Here is a 25,063-nt window from a genome sequence, read left to right on the forward strand (position 1 = left end):
CTACTTATATAGGTGTGTTACTTGCTCAGTCGTGTCAGACTGTTTCTCCAGGGGATCTTCCCATTTCAGGGTTTGAAACCATGTGTCCTTCATTGGCAAGTGGATTCTTTACAACTGAGCGACCAGGGAAGCCCCTTCTATATATTTATGGTGCCTATGATTTCATCACCGAGAGCCCATTCCTAATATTCTTTATGCTAATTTCATAACTCTCTGGTGTAGATGGAGGAAAGCATCCCTGAAATCTGTGCTAGCCTCCTCTGAAGTGTGGGCTTCCCAATTAACTGTAACTAAGTAGCTTACTGACCATCCCTGGGATGGGAATTTCTGCTTAGGACAACACACAGAACTTATTAGTTTAAGTAAAGCTTTACTTAAACTAATAAGTGCTATTTATGCTGAAGTAATAACAATTAAAGCAAAGCATGGACATCGTAACAACGTCTATTAGCTGGATTACATACAGTTGCATTTTTTGACAAATACTATTCTCCTGGAGCAGGCAAGCACATATTATTGAGAACAGAACACTTGAGGGGATGATACTGCATTTATCTTTCACACTGGAGCTTGATGTTTCAGCTGTGGACCAAAAAGGAACATAAATTTCATTGTTTAACTTCATTTTTTGTCCATTTCTGAAATGAACTTGGCAGACAGACTGCAGGCTCCTGATTATCACTAAGCTTCCCCAAACCATTGCAAGCTCTTCATCTCTTTTCAGTGGCACTAGCAGAAAATTGATGTCTTATTTGTGGCATTAGTTTGAACCTAATGCCATCTTTCAAGGAGAGACATGCTCTTTATTTAATGAGTCTACACCCTAGGTTAGCTCTGAGGGAAGAAATTAGTCTTTCTCTCTCTCCCTCCCCTCCTTCCTCTCCCCTGCCTTTCTCTTTCCCCACAGCCTGTCTTTTCTATTCTACTTTCTGTGTTGTCATTTTTTAAAATCTCTTCCAATAAGTTAATTAATTGCTTGGTTCTTCGTATTCAACAGAACTAAGCTACTTCTACAAAGGAAGTTGGTAGGATTTTCATTATTCCAGGTTGTAAGGAAGATCTATGGCAACTTCTATTATTTCTGCTACTTATTTTAAATGTTGCAAATCTACAGATTATTCCATGGCCAATAACTTTGTGTCTGAGTAGCTCAACCCTCTGCTGAGCCTTTTCTTGGTGCCTTTGTCTCCTTTTACCAGTTGTCATGGATCATTAGTTCCTGTGGGCAGGCACTTAAACACTCAGGTTGCCTTTGGACATCTATTTATTTTCCATTCCTCCATTAAATATTTACTGATCACTTCTTATCAAGGGTGAAAAGGATATACATATAAATGAGGTAAATGCATCATCAAACCACAGTGAGATACTTAGTGATGGCTGTTTAACAGTAGTGCTTAAACATTTCTTTGGGGGCTCCTTACTCTACAAAATGGAGCATCTGGAGAATGGCATGTTAATTCCACTTCAAAAAGCCATGGGTTAAGACTGTAAAACTAGGGGCTAGAATTAACCTTAGCTTCCCTTCCTCTTCCTTTTTTCCTTCCCTCCTTCATTTTTTGAAACAAATCTAGACTGGGAACTGAACTGACAGCTCAATTAAGCGAGGCAAGCAAAGATTTCCCAGCTGGTACCAACTCAAAAAGGATTATATCAAAAGAGGGAAAGCAAGACTTCCCATCTGGAAAGCACCAAATACTTTGAACCTCACAGCATGGATCAGTGCAATAAGGATGAACAAAGTATTGAAAACATGGCCAAGCCACAATATCTTTGTATTGTGCCTTTAGAAAAAAATGAATAGAAAATATCTCTGGCTCACAGGGAAGTTATATTGAGTCACGATTTACAACCCCTGCACAGAGCTCAATACAGAGCAGGTGCTCACTAAATACTTGTTAGCTGAAGTCATGTTTGACTTGAATTGCCTCTAAAGCACCTTCATCTGACCCAGTGGTATTTATGGACCTCCTGGTTATAGCCCTGCACTGGCTTTCTCAATGTGGTATCTCCATGCAGGGAAACCTTCTAATCCCCAGTAAAATGAAAGAGAGCATAAATATTCAGTAACTAGAGGATTTAAGTATATGCTCAGTGTCCTACCTATAAACATGTCTGCAAAGGATCTTGGTTTGTTCCTTGGAGATGAACCAAATGCTTTAGCTAGTGGTAGAGTGTTTTCTCTCCCTTTGCTCTTATAGACCTGGCCTAACATAAAAATAAATATTTGCTTAAGATAATCTCCAGCTTGACCTTTCTGAAGGCACAGGAAGCTGGTTTAACTTTAGCCATCCACAGCTACAGGTTGGAATGTCTTGATGTAGGGAGGAAAATGTTTCCAAGGAAAGTTCTTTCCCATTTCCTTGCTGGTTGTATTAATGCTCCAGTGTTCAAGTCTAAATCTATGGGGTAATGGATACAGTGGATAATGGGGAGTGGTGGTGTTTTTTTTTTTTTAAACCAACATAACACATGGAAATACTTGTAACTGAGGAGTGAATTAGGCTTAGCATTCAGCTCTGTGGCTAATCACATCAGCCTGTGAAAGGCATGTGGAGGTGCTCACTGGGATAAACTGGCGGCTGTGCTTGCGTAATTTGGCGGTCCACTCTCATTTTCCTCAAGTCACCTAGCTCAAAAGCTTTCGAGTTATGGACAGGTAAGCTGACGTACTGAGAGCCGGTGGGAGGAGCTTGGTGTTGGTATTTACATCTCAGCTCTTAATTGATACTGGGCAAACATATTCCCTTCTCTGAGAATTAATATCTTAATCTCGTAACAAGGTAACAACAGGGGCTGAGTCGGATTTTCCCTGTTGTCCCAGAACCATCAGTAAGACCCAGAACTGGGGCTGTTCCCCAAATTCTAAGCCCTGAGAACTGTAGCTAATGGGACCTACTGTCTCTTTCTTTGCAGGGGTAACTGAGAAGGATTATTTCAGCAGACTGGGCATTATTGTTCCACTATCTCTTATCCCCTGCTGATGTATGAGAAAGACAAGCCTTTTGAGGGAGTGAAGTGCTCATTTCTTCTCTTTATCTCTTCCACTGAAGGCAAGAGAAGGAAGTCTGAGAGAATCATTCATATATTTGGGGGTGGCTAATGAAAGTCCCATTGACACTTCTTTCCCTTGTTGAATATCTACTTAGTTAGCAGAGCTGATGAACTACCTCTGAGCTATTCTGTGTGTGTGTGTGTGTGACTGAGAGAGAGACAGACAGACAGAGAGAGACAGAGAGAGCAAGAGAGATCGCAGATGGTCAACATGTACTTGGATGCTGGGGAAGGAACCCTGCAATGCAGAGACCACTAGGACTTCTCACACGTGCCCCCTTTTAAGAGATACTGAGAGTGCTCCTACATATATATGTTGCAAGCTTACAAACAGGCCAAGGAAGTTAGAGTTTGGGATCATGTGTCTCTAGAGGAATCTCATAACAAGGGACAAAAGAATGTGACATAACAGTGCCAGCTGAGGTCAGCCAGAAATGTGGCCAAATTTCGTAAGGAACTGCCAATGCTTAGAGTGATGGCTCGGAGGGAGTGTTGGTGAGAGGGAAGCATGCTGGAGCCACAGTCAAGCAGAGATGGGGGTAAAGGGGAAACAGGTAAGCTCACTCCACCCTGCCCCAACTCTAAAGGAGACATTTCAGGGAAGATGAGGAAGGGAGCTGGCATCTGACAAAGGCCACATCCCTGGCTAGAGGAAGGGAGAAGAATGTGATAAATTGGATATAATATGATATCTTAATCAAATAAAGTGACTAAAAGCATAAATTAGGGATAATTTGTTATTGTTTGGTGTGGGGCTTGTATAGTTGGGTACTGTCACTGGAAGAAAATAATATAGTTTCAAATTCATAGTCTAGGAGTTGAGACTCTTCAATAACCCCCTCTCGCTTTCTAGTCCATTGTTCTTCCTACTATATAAGGGCTGCTTATACAAGCCCTTGTGTCAAATCCTACCGTATCCCAGAAGTCTTCCTTAACAATTCCACTTTCCACCCTACCTTTTCCCCATTGCACTCCATCATTTCAGCATTTTTCTGGAATCTATCCTTGCTTTTCATTCCAAATGACCACGAGTTAGTTCAGCACTTCAGCTAATCTCACCTCCAAAGCATGGCCACACACTGGCCATGGCCAACTGGCAGAGGCCCTGCTGTATTTGGCAAGTTACGTGCTTGGAAACAGGGCAGCACAGCCCAGTGTGTGTTAGTCACTCAGTTGTGTTTGACTTTTGCAACCCGATGAACTGTAGCCCACCAGGCTCCTCTGTCCATGGAAGTCTCCAGGCAAGAATCCTGGAGTGGGTAGCCGTTTCCTTCTCCAGGGGATCTGACCCAGGGATAGAACCCAGGTCTCCTGCATGGCAGGCGGATTCTTTACTATTGAGCCACCAGGGAAGCCCAGAGGAGTATGTTTTTCTAAACTGCACAGGGACTCAGCTCACCAGGTGTGCACCTGTGGGATCATAAATGTTCAGGAGGAGTATATTTTCCTATTTCATGAAGGTGACTCTGAACATTTTAACTATCTGTTTTCCCCACACTGGCTTCCCAGGTGGCTCAGATGGTAAATAACTGCCTGTAATGTAAGAGACCCAAGTTCAGTCCCTGGGTTGGGAAGATCCCTTGGAGAAGGGAATGGCAACCGACTCCAGTATTCTTGCCTGAAGAATCCCATGAACAGTGGAGCCTGTCAGGCTATCGTCCATGGGATCACATAGAGTCGAAGATGGCTTAGCGACTAACCCTTTCACTTTTCCCCACACTACTCTTGATTTCAAATTACCTTGTACATGACTGACAGATAAGTTTTTTTTTAATTAAGAAAAATCTCTTTTTGTACATAAAATTCATGCTCCAGGGCACCCTCATGTCATGTATATGTGGTGGTGTTATTGAAGGGCTGAAAAGAGACTCAGCCTAAGCATGCAGTGAAATGAAAAGCTTCCTAGCACCATGATTCTTAAACTTTAATGTGTGTACTAATCACAAGCAAATCTCATAAAAACACAGATTCTGATTCAGAAGGTCTGGGTGGGATGTGAGATTCTAACAAGTGCTTGCTGCTGCTGCTAAGTCGCTTCAGTCTTGTCTGACTCTGTGAGACCCCATAGATGGCAGCCCACCAGGCTCCCCGGTTCCTGGGCTTCTCCAGGCAAGAACACTGGAGTGGGTTGCTATTTCCTTCTCCAGCGCATGAAAGTGAAAAGTGAAAGTGAAGTTGCTCAGTCGTATCCGACTCTTAGCGACCCCATGGACTGCAGCCTACCAGGCTCCTCCGTCCATGGGATTTTCCAGGCAAGAGTACTGGAGTGGGGTGCCACTGCCTTCTCCGAACAAGTGCTTAGGTGATACTAATGATGCTAGTCTGAGGACTACACTTTAAGTAGCAAGCAAACCTCATTTAATTCTCACAAAGATCTCTATGAGGTACGGATTATTTTTAGTGCTACTTTATGAATGAGAAAACTGATGGTCAAACTGATTAAATAATTTGTTCAAGGTCACATGTCTTGTAAGTAGAGGAACAGGGACTCAAATTCAGGTCAGCCTGAGTCAAAATCTCTTTTTAATCACCATAGTATATTCTCTCGAGAAGGGTTTATGACAGAAGAGAATTAACTTAAGGAAGGAATTCCATTCAGGAAGTAAGGCAGGCAAACTTGGTGATGAATTGGCCTTGATCTTCTCAATCACACTGGGGAGGAGGTCACTTCCTATTAGAAATGAAGTCTGGGCATTGGGAATGGAAGACTTAAGGAGAATTTGGAGCGTGTGGAGCAGCTGCAGTTTGCTGTGTGCTAGGGAATCAGCAGAAGGAGCAGGAGGACTGTCTGCAGAAGGGAGAACTAGGTGCATTTGGGTAGATTAGATCTGCCAAAGTACTGGATGGTTCCTCAGCTCCATGTTAGAATCACTTGTGCATCCTTAAAAATTTTCAAAGCTGAGGGCATGTCCAAGACCAATTAAGTCACAATCTCTGGGGCTGGGACACAAACATCAAATTTTTTTTGACGGTACCCTGGTAATTTCAGTTAGATAATTTGGGTAACCAAAAAAATTGTTACAGACTATTTGCTTCTAATGCTAAAGTGGGGAAAGTATTTAATTATTTATGAAGAGCCAAGGAGCATTAAATAATGGTTTGGGGTTTTGGTGTTGCTTAGAGCTTGGCAAACTTTTTCTGTTTAGAGCTGAGTAGTAAATAAAATATTCTAAGTTTTGTGAGCCAAACAGCAAAATTAAGGGTATTATGTAAGTACTTACATAACAAGAGAGAAAACAAATTTCCACAAATTTTATATTAGTGAAATTAAAAACTTTATGGACACAATCTTGAATTTCATATAATTTCTATATGTTATAAAATATTATGCTTCTTTTTATTTTTTTGTCATTTAAAAATATAAACATCATTCTTTAATTGTAGGCTATGCACAACAGGCAGCCAACTGAATTTGGCTCTTGAGTTGAAGGGCTGAAATTTGTTGACCCCTGATGTAGTTAATGATATGCTTTGATGAATCCTAAGTGAAAGTGAAAGTGAAGTCGCTCAGTCATGTCTGACTCTTTGCGACCCTGTGGACTGTAGCCCACCAGGCTCCTCCATCCATGGGATTCTCCAGGCAAAAATACTGGAGTGGGTTGCCATTTCCTTCTCCAGGGCATCTTCCTGACCCAGGGATAGAACCCAGGTCTCCTACATTGCAGGCACACGCTTTAACCTCTGAGTAAGAAGCTATCAAATATATGCATTTAAATAAAAATATCAGTATTCAGATAAGTGCCCTACTTGACTAGCAGTAAAACTGCCTTTGAAAAATCATTGTCCTTTCTAAGGACAATGTGCAGATTGAATGACAAAATTTTGGGGCAAAATTTTATTTTTGTCCTTATTTTTCACAATAAATTAAAAACAGCTTGTTGAAATATGAATGCATTACATAGTTCACTACATAATGTGCTTTATAAATTATTCAAAAACTTTAAAAGTATCTTATAAAATATATAAGTAGGGTTTTGATTTGATTTTAAAACATCTTAGTGTTTAACCAGATGTCTGTTCTCTCTGGGCTCCGATTTGTTCAAGAGTCCTGATTGCAGAGTACAGCCTTCTTGTGTTTCTATTTTGTGTGTTTGGATACAGGAATTACAGCCCCCAAATTGCAATTTTATGGAAATACTGTCTGTGTCATCAGGTGAATAGTCTGAAATGCTGAGAGGGTTTAGAGAAATCACTTTACTGTCTCTCTCTCTTTTTTTTTAATCCCCTAAGTGAATTCCAAGGATTACTTCACTAGTACAAAATGATACATCTGGTAAAAATCAGGGCAAAACTTGAATTCAAATCATCTTACTGCAGATTCTCTCTAAGCATCTTACTGTGATGCTTAGCCCATCACACCATTCAAACTTCATGGTCACTGTGAAGCCAAAAGCCCACCTCAGCAGGCTTTGTGTTTTAAAGACTGTGCATTTGGGTCTGCTATTCAAGCACCAGAATCTTTACTTGAAGTGCCAGTGGTTACTAACTGGCTCACATATCTCCTCTTAATAATTCTTAATGTTTTCATTAATTCAGGGTTTTAGTTTTTTAAGTTGATTAATTTATATTTGGCCACATTGCATGTGGGGTCTTGGTTTCCTGACCAGGGATGGAACCCATGGGCCCAGCATTAGAAGGACAGAGTCTTAACCACAGCATACCAGGGAAGTCCCCATTAATTCAGGATTTTAAAACAACAATATGATGAATTAAGAAAATAATGATACCAATATTTCAGAATGTACTATGTCCTTTTTCCCAGTTAAAAGTAAAAAATATGAATAGATTTAAAAGCAATATAAAAACACACAAACATAGGTATAATTTTAGTGTACTTCTGTTGCAAATTATCAAACCCAAGTGGTCTCCTCTGATATATTCTATGCTATGGGTATTTACCATGTATTATCAGCTGTCCTTCAGGGGTAGCAGTGTGGCTAAAAATGGTCATTTTATTGCTTTGCTAGGTTTTACAGTTTAACTGTTTCATCTTGACTTAAACAGGAGTATGTTTAAACTGGCTACTTATTTCATACTCTATTGTCAAAAATTTTATTTAGAAAACTAACTTAAGGAGGTAATTCACAATATGGGAAAGAGATATTTTAAGCAAAAAGGTATTATACTATGTAAAAAGAATATTTAGAATGTGCTTAAATATCCAGCTATATCTGGTTAAATATTTTTTAGTACATATGCTCATGTTACTGAATGCTATGTAATTTTAAAGTTATGTATACAAATAAATTTTTACCGGAGTATGACATGTTTTAATAAAATGTTCATTACTGAAGCAAGATGAAAGTTGTAAATTCTATACAAAATTTGATAATCTATGTATTAACATGGAAGCAAAGTTATACATAAAAGAGATTAAAAAAAATAAACTCACCAAAATAGCTAAGGATGTACCTGGAGGACAAACTTACTGAGTTTTTCCTCTTTCTGTTTTTGTTTCCCCTAATGAGTATATATCATTATTAATTCTAAAAGTCTTACTTTCATTTAAAAAGAGATCCTAACAGATGATTCAAGATCATAATTGCTAAGTATTTGACTCTTCTGGATTGTAACTTCTTGTCATCCTTCTGTCTTGAGGTATTTTATAACTAGACTATCCTGAAGTATTGTCTTAATGATTTCAGATACAGTTTCTCATTAGCAAAAAGCACAGTGGAAAAAAAATTTTTTAAAGCCTTAGGACCCGGTGATCTAAATATTGTGTTTGTAAATTATTTACAATTGCAAAGTTGTTTTTTTCCCCACTACATATGAAAATATTCAATTGCTAGCAGAAGTTAGTAGAAAATAAAAATTCCATTTGAAGGTTGTCTGCTTTGAGAATTTGCCAGACGTGGAAGGGAGCCCTCTGCTGTTAGTTATATTTATTACAGTAAAGTTTGATTTATATTGTTTTGTACCCTTCCTTGAACCTACTCAGATTTTTAATGTTTCTATTATGATTGTATATTTCACATAACAAAGGAAACATAAATTCCATGATGCCAGCTGGCATGGTTAATAATCCGTCAATTCTGCCCTTTTTGAACCATACCACAACATCGGAACATCTGGCGGTTTCCAATTTCCCTGTTAGAGTGGGGTTTTGACCTCTATTTCACTTTCAAATGGGTCTCTTCGGCAGAATAACTCTGCTTTCTCCATTACCTTCACCGTTCACACCCTTTGCAGTGCATGTAAGGCTTTAAACTGAATGCTTTAGAAGGCGATTGTGCTGTTATCACAGGGGACTACTCTCTCCCCTGCTCTTTAATCGCCTTTGTTAGTTTCTCCCATCCTCTAACGGTGAAGCCTCCCTAAATCTTGCTCTGTGGGCCTTTAAAAAAAAAATTCTGCATTTGTTGCTTCTGAGGGCTCGTCTATTCTCACAATCCTAGTTATTATGCCTACAGTAATAACTCCTTAAACAATGGCATCTGCAGGGCTCTGGAGGGGGAGCAGGGGACAGCATATTGGGTGCTTGCTGCATGAGTGCAGTTGTCTGTTTGTATATACATACACATAAAACTTATCAAATATAGATATAAAAATATCTCTTTTTGCCTGCTTTTCTTCACTGGCATCAGACTTCATACTCGGGGACTCAGCCCTTGGGAGGGTTTCTTCTGCTTCTGTGATTCTGAATTTACCCTGTGCTTTTCTATCCCCACTACCATTATAAAGACTTCATCACGTCACATTTGGATGAAAGTTTTAGCATTTCAACTATTTTTCTAGCCTCTAGCATTTTTTTTCCTTTTATCTGCTGTGCCTGTTCCCGACAAACCACTCTTGCTAATGTATTCAGTCGCTTCAGTCATGTCTTACTCTTTGGTATCCTATCGATGTTAGCCCACCAGGCTCCCCTGTCCATGGGATTTTCAAGGCAACAATACTGGAGTGGGTTGCCATGCCCTCCTCCAGGGGATCTTCCTGACCCAGGGATTGAACCTGTGTCTCATGTCTCCTGCATTGGCAGGTGGGTTCTTTACCACTAGCTCCATCTCCACTCTTCCTAATGAACTCTTTATTTCCCCTTTGAAAATATCTGCAATCCTTTTCTTTTGCTTACAGGTTCTGTATCAAATATCTCTCCCTGTTACTCTAGGCCTTTAAAATTTTGACTTTCCCCTTCCAGCCTAATATCCTGTTGTTAGGGGAACCACTGACCAAAACTGCCCACCCTGGCCGGGTCTGATAGGAACTACTTGCATGAGTTATCTTACAACAGGAGGTCCTGGCAAGGAACACAGAGCTAACAAGCTGCCACCAACCGGAAGAATTCGGAAAGGTCAAAAGGAGGGAGGAGGCACCAGTACACATGTCCTGCCAACTTCTCAGAATCCTTGTTGCTGGAATCCATCTTGGTTGAGAAATAAACTAGGCATCAGGAAGGACCCTGAGTCGGAATGATTGGCCAGGGACAACCTGGAAACTAACACTATTGCCATAAAACCTGAAGCTAGGAGCCACGCAGCAGAGCTGTTCTCCTGGGTTCCCTTACCCTGCAGCTCTCCACTTGCGCGCCTCTTCCCAATAGTCTCTTGCTTTGTCAGCATGTATGTCTCCTCAGACAGTTCATTTCTGAGTGTTAAAGAGGAGCCCACTCTCAGGCCCTGGAAGGGATCTGCCTTCCTGCAACATTGCTCCTAAGAAGTCTATTCAACAGGCCAGACTTTTCCTTGCTTCCTTTCCTTTCCTACACCAGGCCTCACATTCCTATCTTAATGCTTTCTCATTATGTTCCTGTCTGAAATGTTTTCTTTCCCTCTACCTGCCAAATCCAACTCCCATTTGAAATACTAACGTTTCCAACAAATCTCTTCTAATAATCAGGCAAACCCGTTTCTCAGCTATTTGTTTGGCATTTATTATTAGCTCCACTCATTACAATATTTTGTTGTATTTAGTTTGATCCTGGCATGTACTCTCTTGGGTACTCTCAATTGTTCCTTTAATATATCTTGTCTCACAAAATTATACATTTAGGAGGATAAGAAATAAACTCTGTGTACCACCCCGAGCTGAGTCAATTACTTGAACTCTCTGGAATTCATTTTCTTCTTCTGTAAAATGGAAATAATGATAGCTCTTTACCTATCTCAGTTTGACACTAGAGGCTAAAATCAAATAATGTGGAGAAATGCTTCAAAGCTTTCAAACTCATTTGTTACCACTATTATGATGATACATAATCTCCCTCCTTTTTGTTTTTTTGTTTTTCCTGAGATATCACCCAATTATAGAATCATGGAATCTCTTTCTGAGGATAGAGTTAATCACCAAAGAGGGTCACAGCCACCATGAGGAAAGGATACCATCTCTCTGAAGGCATATCAGACCTTCCAGAGTGAGATAGGTAAAGAGCTATCATTATTTCCATTTTACAGAAGAAGAAAATGATCATAGAATGATCTCCCTACTACATCTGGAAGCATCTGGAAGTTCTTTTCAGTCATGAGAAAGCTGAAGACCACCTGTCTTGAAAAATAAAACAGGGTATCTATTAGACCTCATATGGCGTATGATTTAGAGCTAGTGATGGTCACAGCAAGATGACCTGAAAAATGGAAAATTTATGTTATATTCTGAGTTGTCAATGGGGTTTGTGGTTAAGTCATGTAAAGAACACTTGCTCAGGAATAGTAGTGAGTGGTCATTATACAATCCATATTGGATGCTCTGGCTCAACTCTCTCCTGGGCAGTTATCTTTAGTGTGCAGATTCTAGTGTCATTTGATTTAGTGAACTTTGGACACTGTGGTTTGTCTAGTCCAGACCAAGTGGGATGCAAGAAAAACTGTCTTTTTTCCTCAGAGCTCACAGGGGATATGCCTCTGCTGGGTTCAAATGTTGGCTTTGCTGCTTGATAGAAAGTGACCTTCACAAGTCAGGTGACATCTCTGAGTCTCAGTTCTCTTTGCTTGAATTATGATAATAATAATATCCATATAACTGTGTTGAAATAGTATACACTAAAGCATCTTGAAAACTTTAAAAGTGCAATGTGTGTGCTTAGTTGCTCAGTCGTGTCCAGCTCTTTTTGTGACCCCATGGTCTGTAGCCCGGCAGGTTCCTCTGTCCATGGCATTCTCCAGGCAAGAATACTGGAGTGGGTAGCCTTTCCCTTCTCCAGGATATCTTCCCAACCCAGGGATTGAAGTTTGGTCTCCTTCATTGCAGGCAAAATGTCTGAGCCACCAGAGAAGCCCTTAAAAGTACTGTACACAAAGACAAATAACCCACTTATAAATGGCCAAAAGATCTGAGAACATTTCTTCAAATAATACATACATACACATGGCCAATAACCACATAAAAATATTTAACATCATTAGTCATTAAAACCACAGTGAAATATCACTTCATACCCACTAGGATAACTATAATTAAAAAGTCAGATGATAGTAAGTATTGGTGAGGATGTGGAGAAATGGGGACCCTCATGCACTGCTGGTGGAAGTGGAAAATGGTACAGATTCTTTGTAAAAGAGCCTGGAAGTTTCTTTAAAGCTTAATATAACTACCATATGATTCAGCAATTATACATCTGCATATATACCTGACAGAAATAAAAATGCATGCCTATATAAAAACTTGTATATAAGTGTTCCTAGGCATTATTCACAATAGCCTAAAAAAGTAGAAATAACCTAAACCTCCATCATCTGATGAATACATAAATAAAATGAATATTCATACAATAGAATATTACTTGACAACAGAAAGAAAAGAAGTCGTAATACATGCTATTATATGGATGAAGCTTGAAAATGCGTTAGATGAAACAAGCCAGTCACAAAGGATCACATTTATATGAAGTGTCTAGAACTGGCAACTCTATAGAGACAGAAAGTAGGCTGATGGCTGCCTATGACTGAGAGGATTGGGAGAAAATGGGGAGCTACAGCTAATGGATATGGGTTTTTCTGGGGGGGGTGATAAAAATGTTCTAAAATTGATTGTTATAATAACTGTACAATTTTGTGAATAGACTAACAACTATTATACACTTCAAATGGGTAAAATGTACAATATGTCTGTGAATTATATCTCAATAAAGCTGTTATGTAGAAAGTTATATGGGCTTCCCCAGTAGCTCAGCTGGTTAAGACTCTACCTGCAATACAGGAGACCCCAGTTCAATTCCTGGGTTGGGAAGATCCACTGGAGAAGGGATAGGCTACCCACTCCAGTATTCTTGGGCTTCCCAGCTGGCTCAGATGGTAAAGAATCTGTCTGCAAACCAAGAGACCTAGGTTTGATCCCTTGGTTGGGAAGATCCCCTGGAGGAGGGCATGGCAACCCATTCCAGTATTCTTGCCTGGAGAATCCCCATGGACAGTGGAACCTGGTGGGCTATAGGTCGTGGGGTCACAAAAGAGTTGGACACAACTGAGTGACTAAGCACAGCACAGAAAATTGTATACAATGGAAATCATCATAACAATTTGTTTTATTATTTTATTTGTGCTTTACTTTTGCAATATCAATGTTCCAATGTTTCTCAGCTTCTGGCTCCAAGGTAAAGACAAAAGTACATTGCAGATTTCTTGTGAAAGCTCATAGTATTTCTTAGGTTAAGTATTTTACATAGGAATCTTAAAGACAGCCATTCCAATTTGGGTGAATACTACTCAGGGCCTTGCCAGGGTGAACACTGAGGTTTTCAGTATTTCCAAGTTACCTCTGAGGATACACATAAGTAGGCATTTGTAATCAACTTGAATTTCATGGGCTTTGACAAAGACAGGATTGTGGGAACAAATATCCTAGTGAGAGTGAACCAAATTGGTCCTCTGCTGAGGGCATTTAAAGTCTGTGCAGACAGATCTACTTAGATTCTCACTGAGGAAAGAGAGGGGAAAGAATTACTTGTAATTTTATTTCAGAATTTGAAGATTGTAGAAGACCTCTGGAAGAATCCTTTGAGAAAAATCAAAGATCTACACTACCAAAAATGATTCTAGAAAGTACTGATGTAAGGTAAAAATACAGTTGGGATGGTGATAGTGTTAGTTAGATGAGAAGAAAACTATCCAGACAGCTTGCTATTGAGATATTGAGTAGGCATTTCTAAGAAAATGTAAAACTTTATCTTTCATCCTTTATTATATGGCTGTTTGTAGATAAGGCACCTTTTGACACTTGCAGAGCAGGTCCTAACATGCTGACACCTTTTGAAAGCTTTCCTAAGTGTACATGTTCCGTTATGGGACTTAACTGAATTGTTTTTGGCTAACCTATTTTGAGTCAGAATGTACATGCTGACCTAGCAACTCCTTTACCTTTTGGCATAATCAAAGAATTTAAGTTTCTTTAACACTAGCTCTATTCCAAACACCTGAATTTTACTGAGGTGAGTGCTAGGCAGCCTAGTTGTTGTTGTTGTTGTTTTAATATTTTCTTTTCTAGTCAAAGCTTCTTCTCACTGGACAGGGAAGCTCCCAGAATGAGCTGGAAACCAGGACATGTTGAATGGAAGAGAAGCAGAGTATGCAATCACTGGGCTCATTCTCTGATGTACGTGAAGACACCTCAGTTCAATCAGCTGAAGCACCCATTAGTTAATGAAGAATTTGAATGTTCTGAAGAGCTAAAGGCAAGACAAGGCTGGGGCAGGGGCCTGGTTTTACTTATTCATCACTCAACAAATATTTGCTGTCTGTCTAACGACTGGGAATGCCAATAGGAGTCAGGCAGTCATGATGTATTGAGGAAGACAGACAAAAATCAACAATATGCTAGGTGCTATGAAAGAGCCAAGGTTTGAGTGTTAAGGGGCCTGGACTGGGCTGGGAGTACTCACACTCCAGGTCCCAGAGACTGAGAAGAGAGGCAGGCACATTTGAGGAGCCTCCCCACCCACTACCATCTGGCGGTTAAAACGCAAATAAAACATCTTTAATTTAAAACTTAGCATTTGAAGATGTTGCAGACTTGACGTCTTTGAGTTTGAAATGTAAAGAATATGTGCTCAGAGATGGAGTTTTTCCTGCTGATTCAGAGGAAGCCAGCTCTGGGCCCCACGACAGCTTTTGATCTAGGGAGTAATCACTGTCTGTTTTCTCTGCAATCACAGAGAATTTCAGCAAAGCCTTTCCTAAAACAACCATAACCAATTTTTTCCCCCCAAAAATACTCCCTGCATTTCATGTTCTCTGTTTAGGTAATCTGCATAGAGTTTTTATTAAAAAACCTTGTAAAATAGCATTATTTTATCTATTTTACGGAAAAGAAAATAGAGATATAAGGAAGTTAACAATAACTTAGTTACTCAGCAAACTTTGGAATAAGGATTTTAGTCCGTGACATATTGCCTCTTTATAAATCCCTGCTCTTAGTCATATTAAATCTGCAAAGATTACAATCTGTTAGTCTAATTTATCAATGCCTAAGAATTTCTTCCTGAATGATGTTTCTGTGTAGCTTCTAAAGTGCTTTAAAATTCTTATTAAGAATAAGACATGTAAATAATTTTTTTTTAAAGGAAATGAACAAAAGGTTAAGTTCTAACTCGAGTAGGATGAGTTTTTATTCTGATTTTTTTTTTTTTTTTTTTTTTTTACAAAATGTGTTACTCTCTTGGACTGCAGAGGGACTTTCCAAAGGGGGAACAAAAAGTGACTTAACTGATCTTCAACTTCTCTTCCAATCCTAAGATTCTTTTATTTTGGTAAGAAAATTTGACATTTCTGTCTTGATGTGAACCAAGGGAGGACACTGTTGCGCAAGTGTGATTGTCTAAGCTGAACACATTCTTGACTGAGACGGTCCAGGGGAGAAATTCCTTCTGAGGACCACACTCCAAATATTGCCTTGAATTCAGAAGCATACCCATCCATTTTCTCCACAGGTCATGTAGAGGTTAGTGTGCATTTCTTGGTTTCTAATGTTCTGCTGTAAGGATCTGATTTAAAAGTTCATTTCCTTACACACCAGGAACAGTGTTTATAGGTCAGGCTCCCAGACTGTGAAATCCTTGAACTCTCTAGGAAATATCCTGAGCATATGATTTAACTTCTGGCTCCCTGGGTCTTGAATGGGGCCTTTGGAAAATACGGAACATGGAGGAAGACCCCACCAACAGCTCATTTTATTTCTAGACCGAGTAGCATAGCTGAGAATCGTAATAACTTTTGCCAGTCATCTTGCTTCTTGCTTACTACATTCTTTCACTGCTTCTGCACAGCACTACTGAATCCTGAGTTTATCTGCCTCCTCTGCTCCCATGCTCCAGAGAGTAAATCCTCTGGTAAAGCCATAACACCTGGCAGATCACGGTCACTGCAGACAATTGGTCTCCAGTCTGAGCTGGGTGCTCAGAAATTCCTGTCAATGCTTTTACTTTTTCAGAGTTGCTTCCCTCTCCCGTTCCTTTAATGATTTCCTACAACCTCACCAGACGCCTTCTGACCCCTTTTAATGCTCTCTTCCTCTGTCTCCAAAGATGACCTTGCTGTCACTACTCTGACGACCTTTAGGTCCCAAGTAAGCCCTCTATCAACTACCAGCTAGGAGCCACGTGCTCCCTCCATCCACATCTATACCGGCTAGCATGCTCTGCTTTTCTATCTCAGAGGATGGCTTGCTCCCTCTCAAGTCCAAGTCCTCTCGGCCACTAACCTAAGTCAGTGACCTAAATCAATGACCCTCGGGCCACTTGGAACTCCTACAGCCATTGCCCCACCCTCCTCTTTCTCCACTCTTTCCTTCTTCACAGGTTTCTAAAAATGTAAACTAGCTTTGAGGCCATTTCCCTCTGGAGCCACCATCAAATCTCTCTTTTCTTTGAGAATTCAAAATTCTCAAAGGAGTAGGCTGGACCCCTAACTTGGCTTTCCTATCTCATACAGGATCTGGCTTTGGAACCCACCATTCATTAACTGCTCTCACTAAGGTCACCAAAAATGACCTCATAACCCAGATGCAATTGACCCTTCTTAGTCTTCATCTCCAAGGCTCTGTGTGCTGCACTTAGCAAAGCTGACCATGCTTTCTTTCTTAAAACAATCTATATATTTCCTCCGTTTCTCCTGCTATGTCCTTCCAGTTCTCTCCATCCCAGCCTGGTTCTACTTCTCTCCCACATGGGCTCCCCTCCCTCTACCACCACTTAAAATTTTGTTGAATGCAGGATTGGTGTTCATTAAGAGTGACGATTTTTGAGTTAACTTGTCTCTCACTGTTTGTGCTTCCATAGATTCTTAACCCCTCTGTGCCCCAGTTTCCTCACCTTTTAAAATGGGATTGATAATATTTCTCATTTATCTGAGAGTTAAGTCAGATAACACATGCAAAGCCCTTAGTATGAATTTTTCATTTCAAAGAGAAAATTCAATTGTTATAACTTAATTATATAAAGAAGCATTCCAAAATCAAGTATTAGATTTCTAGTTTTTAGTAGTGGCTCACCAACATATTATCATGTTTTAGGTTATTCCAATTGTAAATGTCCTAGGAATTATTTGGAAAAAAAAAAAAAAAAGGTGCTTTTCTGAATTTGTCATGACAGCCAATTCAAATTTTTAGCTGTTGAGGCGCATCTAGCAAGATTAGGGCATCTAAAACTGTTTTAAAATAACTAGATTCTTGTTTTGATAACTACCAAAGACTTCTTTAAAAAAAAAAAAAACTCTGTTAAAACTAAAAAGAAAATTCAAAAACATACAAAATACATTGTAATTTTTGAATTGCTCACAAAATTTTTATTCAACTTGTCCTTATAATTAAAGTGAGCTAATATTTGATTTTAAAAAAGGTAAGTTCAAACTTTATTTCTGGTAAGTTAATGCAATTTCCAGAGACATGTTGACTCCTGTATACAAATAGGATAATTATATATAACTGAACTAAATTGATTCAAAACAATTTATTTCTAGACTTATGTGTGGAGGTTATCATAAATTAGAGCAAATTAGTAGATATTTATTTGGTTATTCTAGAAAATAAAAACCAATGTCAATATTTCAGATTTCTGATGTATATTTTCCTCCCAGATCCCAACCTATTTTTGATCAGAAGTTTACAGACTCTTCTGAAGGTGCATTAATTCTTTAGAATGTTAAGATATTGTTCAGTGAATTTTTAAATTCACTAAAAAGTGAGTATTTTGGTTCTGTAAATTTTTTGATCTGAGTATCAGTTCAATTTGACTAGGCAAAGCATTACATATTTTAGGTACTATGCACGTTTTAGTCTTGCTCGGGTGACCAATTTTCTTGATTTGCCCAAAGACTGTCCTGGTTTTAGCACTGCAAACACCTTGTCCTGAGAAATTCCTTAGTTCTAGAAAACCAGGGCAACTGGCCAGCCTAGGCTCAGTGAATCCACTATATAGCCTGACCAAAATTCTCTTCTTGTTTCAAATTAAAAAAAAAAGCAAAAATAAAACCATGCTCTTTGTCAATTTGTGTGTCCTTAATTAGAAATGTTTAAAGACATTGATTTCATGTTGTGACGAGCTTGCTGCTGCTGCTAAGTCACTTCAGTCGTGTCGGACTCTGTGCGATGCCATAGACGGCAGCCCACCAGGCTCCCCCATCCCTGGGATTCTCCAGGCAAGAACACTGGAGTGGGTTGCCATTTCCTTCTCCAATGCATGAAAGTGAAAAGTGAAAGTGAAGTCGCTCAGTCGTGTCTGACTCCTAGAGACCCCATGGACTGCAGCCCACCAGGCCCCTCCGTCCATGGGATTTTCCAGGCAAGAGTACTGGAGTGGGGTGCCATTGCCTTCTCTGTGTGAGGAGCTTAGAAAGGTTTATTTATACGCTTCATTTCATGTCTTTTTTTTCTTATAACCTGCAACTGGATGTTTGTAAGCATTCTCAGATTAAAATGGATTGAGTTGAGTCTACTTTTTGAGCATCAGATGTCTGAATAGGTTCCATGTCTGTATCTAGAGCCCTTTCATCTTTACCATCCACTCAGTACTTAGAACTTATGATTAAAGACTGTGAGTATATTTGTATATGGTTATACAGGGCTGTAGTAATATGAGAGTGGGCTTCTCAGGTGGTTCAGTGATAAGGAATCTGCCTGCCAACAGGGGAGACTCAGATTCAATTCCTGGGTCAGGAAGATCCCCTGGAGAAGGAAATAGCAACCTACTCCAGTATTCTTGCCTGAAAAATCCCATGATCAGAGAAGCCTGGCAGGCTACAGTCCATGGGGTCGCAAAAGTGTCAGACACGATTTAGTGACTAAACAACAACAACAATATGAGAGAAGATTCAACTCAGCTTTTTACAGGAGATGATTCACATTCACCTTATTATAGCTCACTGACCCACTGTGAGGTGCATCTTTTACTCCCCCTGTAGGAGGAGACAGAAAACTGCATCAGTTTCTAGGATATTCCCTCTTTGAGGAGAAGCAATGAAGACAGGCAGTAAGTGGCAGGGCCATTTAGTGACTTCCTCCAGCCATCTCTGTTTCATGGTGCAATTTAAGGTGGATGAATGGTTCACTCTGGGCTCTAGGCCAACTAACTGGCCCTGGAGAAAATCATTCTCACACCCACGCTTGACACACACACACCCTTCGATTGTCTTTCCTGCCCTGCAGCCCCCCAAATAAAATCCTTCTACTGGAGGAAGCAGCAGGTTCTTTCATTGCAGTCTCTGGGCTACAAGAACCAAAGAGCAAAATGGATGTTTTCCTCTGAGAACTGGCACTGAACAGAAGGAAGGAAATGACTACTCCAATTCAAGCATGTTTTAATCTCAGGAGAAGTGGGGACAGAGGAGGGGCAAAATTGGCTGAGGAATCAGTGGGAAAGTCATAAATTTTGTCTCTTATCCCGGCAGCTAAGATTCTCCCTTTATAGTGCCACCCACTTCTTTTTCTCTTTTAAAAGGGCTTGGATAATGAACAGTCCCTTTCTAAATTCTCAAGTTCAAAAATCTCTTAGTGGAGGAAGAAAAAGGAGTTTTGAGTAAATCTCTCAAGTCTGGTTGTATGCCTTCAGAACATGCTCAGAAACTTTAAGATTCACACACACCTGGTGAATATACTGGCCTAACCTAAAGAAATTGGCAGTAAACAAATCTACATTTTCTTACCTCTTTGATACTTTATTTTGATACTTTGTTTTAAAAGGTCAACTCATAGTTTCTATTTGTTTTAAAGAATCACCTATCATTGAAAGAGACAATGAGCAGTAAACACTATTGTGATCCACTTTTAAAAACAATGATCCCGTTTGACCTGAACCTAAACAGGAGGACTCAATTAGATCCAGATGGGCGGACTGTCTACAGTCACCAGGCATGGACTTATCAAAATGTTGGCTTAAACAAAAAGTTGTTGTTATTGTTGTTGGTGGTGGTAGGCTGTTCTAGAATCAGGAGATTTAAGAGATAGAACAAATAGAATGTAGATTCTTATGCCTTGATTCTTGATTGCGATGATACTGTCACTGAAGGAGAGAATTCCTTTGTTCTTAAGAGCACCATGCTAAAGTATTTAGAGCAAAATGTCTTGATGTCTTCAACTTATTTTTTTTCAATCAGTAAAGGCAGAGATGATTGAGAGAGAGAGATACAGTGAGAGTGAAAAGAAGGCAAATGTGAAAAAACTCTAGTCTAAAAATATTGATTTGGAGTTCATATTGAAAAATTCCCTATTGCTTGTTGCTCAGACCAGGCACGTCCACAAGTTCACCATTTGGCCTCAGAGTATAAATCTGGCTACTCTGACATCTTATAAAGATCTGTCTTTAGTCTGGCTTCTATTAAAGTTTAAGCTTACAGGAAGAGATTTACTCTCTGAAAAAGTGTGTCAGAGGAGTTTCTTACAGATGTCCCTTACAAAGTATTCCAAATTCGTTTCTCTCAATTAATTTTTCAATCAATTTCTATACCCACTTCATTATATTTTTAATTTAATTTGCAAATAAAATTGCATTTGCATTTTCTTGAGTAACTGTCCCTTCAGTTACCACTCATTTCCTTTTCTAGAATCTCAATTATGTTATGATATGTGCCACAGTAATTGGGTTGTAAAAAGTCATGAACCATGATAATAGGGAGGCTATTCATAAAAATCCCCTCACTGTCTACTAAGGGCTTGATTCTGAAATGTGAAAGAAAAATTCCATGATTGTGTTAGCTAGTGGAGAATCTTTGTGCTCTAATAGGCCATATAGCCCAGGGACTGGGCATGGACACATGTGTGGTTTGGGAACATGGTTTTAAAGCAAGTCTTTGGGGCTTCTTACTTTAAAAATATCAAAAGTAGTTTGATATAAATTCACATATTTTAGGACTTCCCTGGTGGCACAGTGGATAAGAATCTGCCTGCCAATGCAGGGGACATGGGTTCGATCCCTGGAAGATTCCACATGCCGCTGATTCCACATGCGCCACAGCTACTGAACCCTTCCTTGCTCTGGAGCCCTCAAGCTGCAGCTACGGAAGCCTGCTTGCCTAGAGCCTGTGCTCAGAAACAAGAGAAGCCACTGCCGTGAGAAGCCCTCACACAATAACTAGAAAGCGGCCCCTATATTTCCGGAACTAGAGAAAGCCCTCGCAGCAACGGAGACCCAGTGCAGCCAAAAATAAATAAATAAAATATAGCAGGGTGTACATGTCAAAAAAATAAATGAAACCTTAAAAAAAATATTCACAGTTTTTAAAGACTCCTCAGTCCCATGGTCTATGGGGTGGCATAGAGTCGGACACGACTAAGGCGATTGAGTACCCGCATACAAACAGTCACAAATCTGACCATTCTGCTCTTTTGCTGGGTCATCATTTTTGAGCATCTGACAATCAGCACCTGGGTCCCAAAAGACCAGCTTTCAGTAGCCCGTTGGCAAGTCGAATAACTTCAAAATTCTGCCCCAATTCTTGGATACTTTGAAAGATGCACCTCTCTATTGCACAGTCTTTTGCCACTTGCACTTTTTTCTCAAAAAACATTCCGTAATTTATTTCAGCGGGAACTTTAATAATGCTGTGCTGGGCACTGTGCTGTGCATTGTAAGGAAGAGATGAAGAAGTAAGCTGTGCCCTTCTGGTTTCTAGGGAGAATGGGATTCAGCAGGAATAGAAGACATGTGTATACTTTACTCTTACATCAGCTCGAGTATGGCACACTGCATATGCAAGTCATAAACAAAGTATTGTCCTGGCTTCCTTCTTCATTATTCTAGCATAATGAGATGCTCCTTCCTCATGCTTCAATTTCCCCCTCCTCTGCTTCAAGAGTATGGCAGCTGCATAATATGTTGTGGTTATCAGCCCAGAGCATACATTTCTTGAGCCAATTCCTTGACATTCATTAAATACCTTTAGTACCTATCAAAGTTGTATATGGTAGAGTTTTGAAAATTATCATTGCCTAAAATGAACGGACGGATGGAGAGGTGGTAAATGTGTGTGCGCTAAGTCGCTTTAGTCATGTCCAAATCTGTGTGACCCTGTGGACTATAGCTCGCCAGGCTCCTCTGTCCATGGGATTCTCCAGGCAAGAATACTGGAGTGGGTTGCCGTGCCCTCCTCCAGGAGACCTTTCTGACCCAGGGATGGAACCCGCGTCTCTTATGTCTCCTAATTGCAGTCCATGGGGTCGCTAAGAGTCGGACACGACTGAGCAACTTCACTTTCACTTTTCACTTTCATGCATTGGAGAAGGAAATAGCAACACACTCCAGTGTTCTTGCCTGGAGAATCCCAGGGACGGGGGAGCCTGGTGGGCTGCCATCTCAGGGGTTGCACAGAGTCGGACACGACTGAAGCGACTTAGCAGCAGCAGCTTTCCCACTAGCGCCACCTAGGAAGCCTGAGTTGATGAATCATCATCAAAAAAACCCCAGATGTCCATAAGTTTTTCTGTGATCAGACTGATAAAAGTTTCAGGGTTTAGAGGCCTTTGCCTTCAATCTATTACTGATTTTGTTCTGTAAACTCAGGAATAAAATCACCATGATGAGGACAATGAAAAGGAATTTAGTTGTCTCATTTGTACCCTTCCCTTGTCACAAATTGTATACCAGAGCAAATCTTCATCTTTACCACCATGACCTTAGAAACTAGCTTCTTTACTTCTACTGAGTACTTGCTCAGTTGCTGGCCCAGTTTTATAATTTTCTTATCAGTCCCCCGAGGACAAACTCTGACCTCAGTCGTAATTCATTTCTGGGGACACAGAAATCATCTCTGCTAGTTCATAAGGAGATTATAACCCACTCAGTGCTCATTAGTAAGTGGAAATAAAGACTAGGTTCAATGGACATACCATTCATTTCCAGTGCTATAAACTTGGAAGAGCTTTTAAACTATAAGGAGCTTTGAGTCTATCTGATTACTTAGGAGGAGGAAGGATTAAAACTCATTTTTAAACTGCTTGGGTTAATAGTAACATCATCTGTGTGATATTGAGACAGCTTAAATTAAATATCAAGAGGTTAAACTATTGAATGACTTATGAATCCTGGTACTTAATACAGTGAGTAGATGGTAAAGGAAATAAAATGTGCTTTTTCTTAGTTTAGCAAATGTTAAGTAAATGGCAGTAAATATATAAATTCTACTGGTAGTTCTGCCTCTTCTTGGTATAACCATTTCAATGATTAGAGTGGCAACTAAATGCCAGAATGATAGGTGATTTCCATACATTATCTCTGACTCAGAGTACCATAAGGTAAGCTCTATTTCCCCTAATCTACAGATGAGGAAACTGGGTCTCACAGAGGTTAAATAACTTTCCCTGGTCACACAGCTAAGAAGGGGCTCCCAGAAATCAAACCTAGATCTATCTCAATCCATGAATAAAATATTTACATGGACACAAATCAGTAAAATGAATGACATTGACCTAGTCAAGGAATTTAGTTGTAGAAGCTTGCCAGTGGTATGTAGTTACCGCATAAAGCCAGATATTCTAGCCTGTGGACCAAGAATGTGCCTGCCATATCAGTAAACAAAGGATATTGCTGCCATCAAGCCGGCAGTCACAGAAGCCACTCCAGACTATGCATCCTGATGGGGATTCATGATGGAGAAAAAAAAAGAGATAGACGCCCTAGATAGCTAAGGTGCTTATCAAAGGAATGATTTCAATGAGCCCAGACTCTCTTCTCTCGCACAGAAAGGTGCTAAATTCTTTAACTTGAGATGTTTGGTTTTCTTTAAGAGTAATCTCTGATGTTCTGACTATCTGTATATATATATATATATATTTTTTTTTTTTTTGCAAAAATTCCTCTATGTCCTGGCTTCTCCCGTATCTATTTGGAGCAGTTCCTGGGAGTGATCCAAGAGGCTATTTTCCAGGCTTAAGTCCTCTGAAAATCTGCCAAATAGAACATAATTCTCAACTTTTAGGTTCTGTGTGTGTGTGTGTTTTTCCCCAGTCAGTAAGCCTTTCCATGGTCTGCCACTCAGGATTTGGCCACCATTTCTCTCCATCTTACTTCAACAATGCTTGTCTTGATGAAAATCACATCAGTTCTATACACCTGAGTGAACTTAAGGATTTTTTTTTTTTCAACCTGTCTCAGAGACACTGGAAGTTTTAGATTTCCTCTAATTGTTAGTAAAATGTTTTAACCATGTTACAAGAATCTCTGATATAAGTTAACAAGAGACATATTTTGAAGGTCTTCCCTTCACAGGAAATTCAGGAGTCTACATAGAGCATACCTCTATGAAGCTGATGCTGGCGAGGTGCTCAGGATATAGAAGTGAGCAGAAGCTGCTCTTGTCCTCATGGAATGTATAGTCTGCCGGGAGAGCTGGATTATCAGTGAATCTGTCTGTTGTGCTAGTAGCTCAGTGGTGTCTGACTCTTTGCGACCCATGGACTGTAGCCCACCAGGCTCCTCTGTCCATGGGATTCTCCAGGCAAGAATATTGGAGTGGGTTGCCATTCCCTTCTCCAGGGGGTCTTCCCAACCCAGGGATCAAAGCTGGGTCTCCTGCATTGCAGGCAGATTCTTTGCCATCTGAGCCACCAAGCAGGCCCTTATAAATGAATAATCATGTTCAATAATTTGATCACTTGG

At 39.9% G+C, this 25,063-nt stretch overlaps 1 long non-coding RNA gene across 1 annotated transcript; it reads left to right on the forward strand.

Annotated features, from left to right (window-relative positions):
• Nucleotides 1-1,994: 1,994 nt before the first annotated feature.
• On the forward strand, nt 1,995-15,773 carry LOC123327740. Its single transcript, XR_006542439.2, has 3 exons — nt 1,995-2,659; nt 13,947-14,040; nt 14,494-15,773. It is a non-coding gene; the product is annotated as an uncharacterized LOC123327740 (long non-coding RNA).
• The last annotated feature ends 9,290 nt before the right edge of the window (nt 15,774-25,063 follow it).

The sequence above is a fragment of the Bubalus bubalis genome, chromosome 10, assembly GCF_019923935.1.
Source record: "Bubalus bubalis isolate 160015118507 breed Murrah chromosome 10, NDDB_SH_1, whole genome shotgun sequence".
Classification (NCBI taxonomy): Eukaryota; Metazoa; Chordata; class Mammalia; order Artiodactyla; family Bovidae; genus Bubalus; species Bubalus bubalis.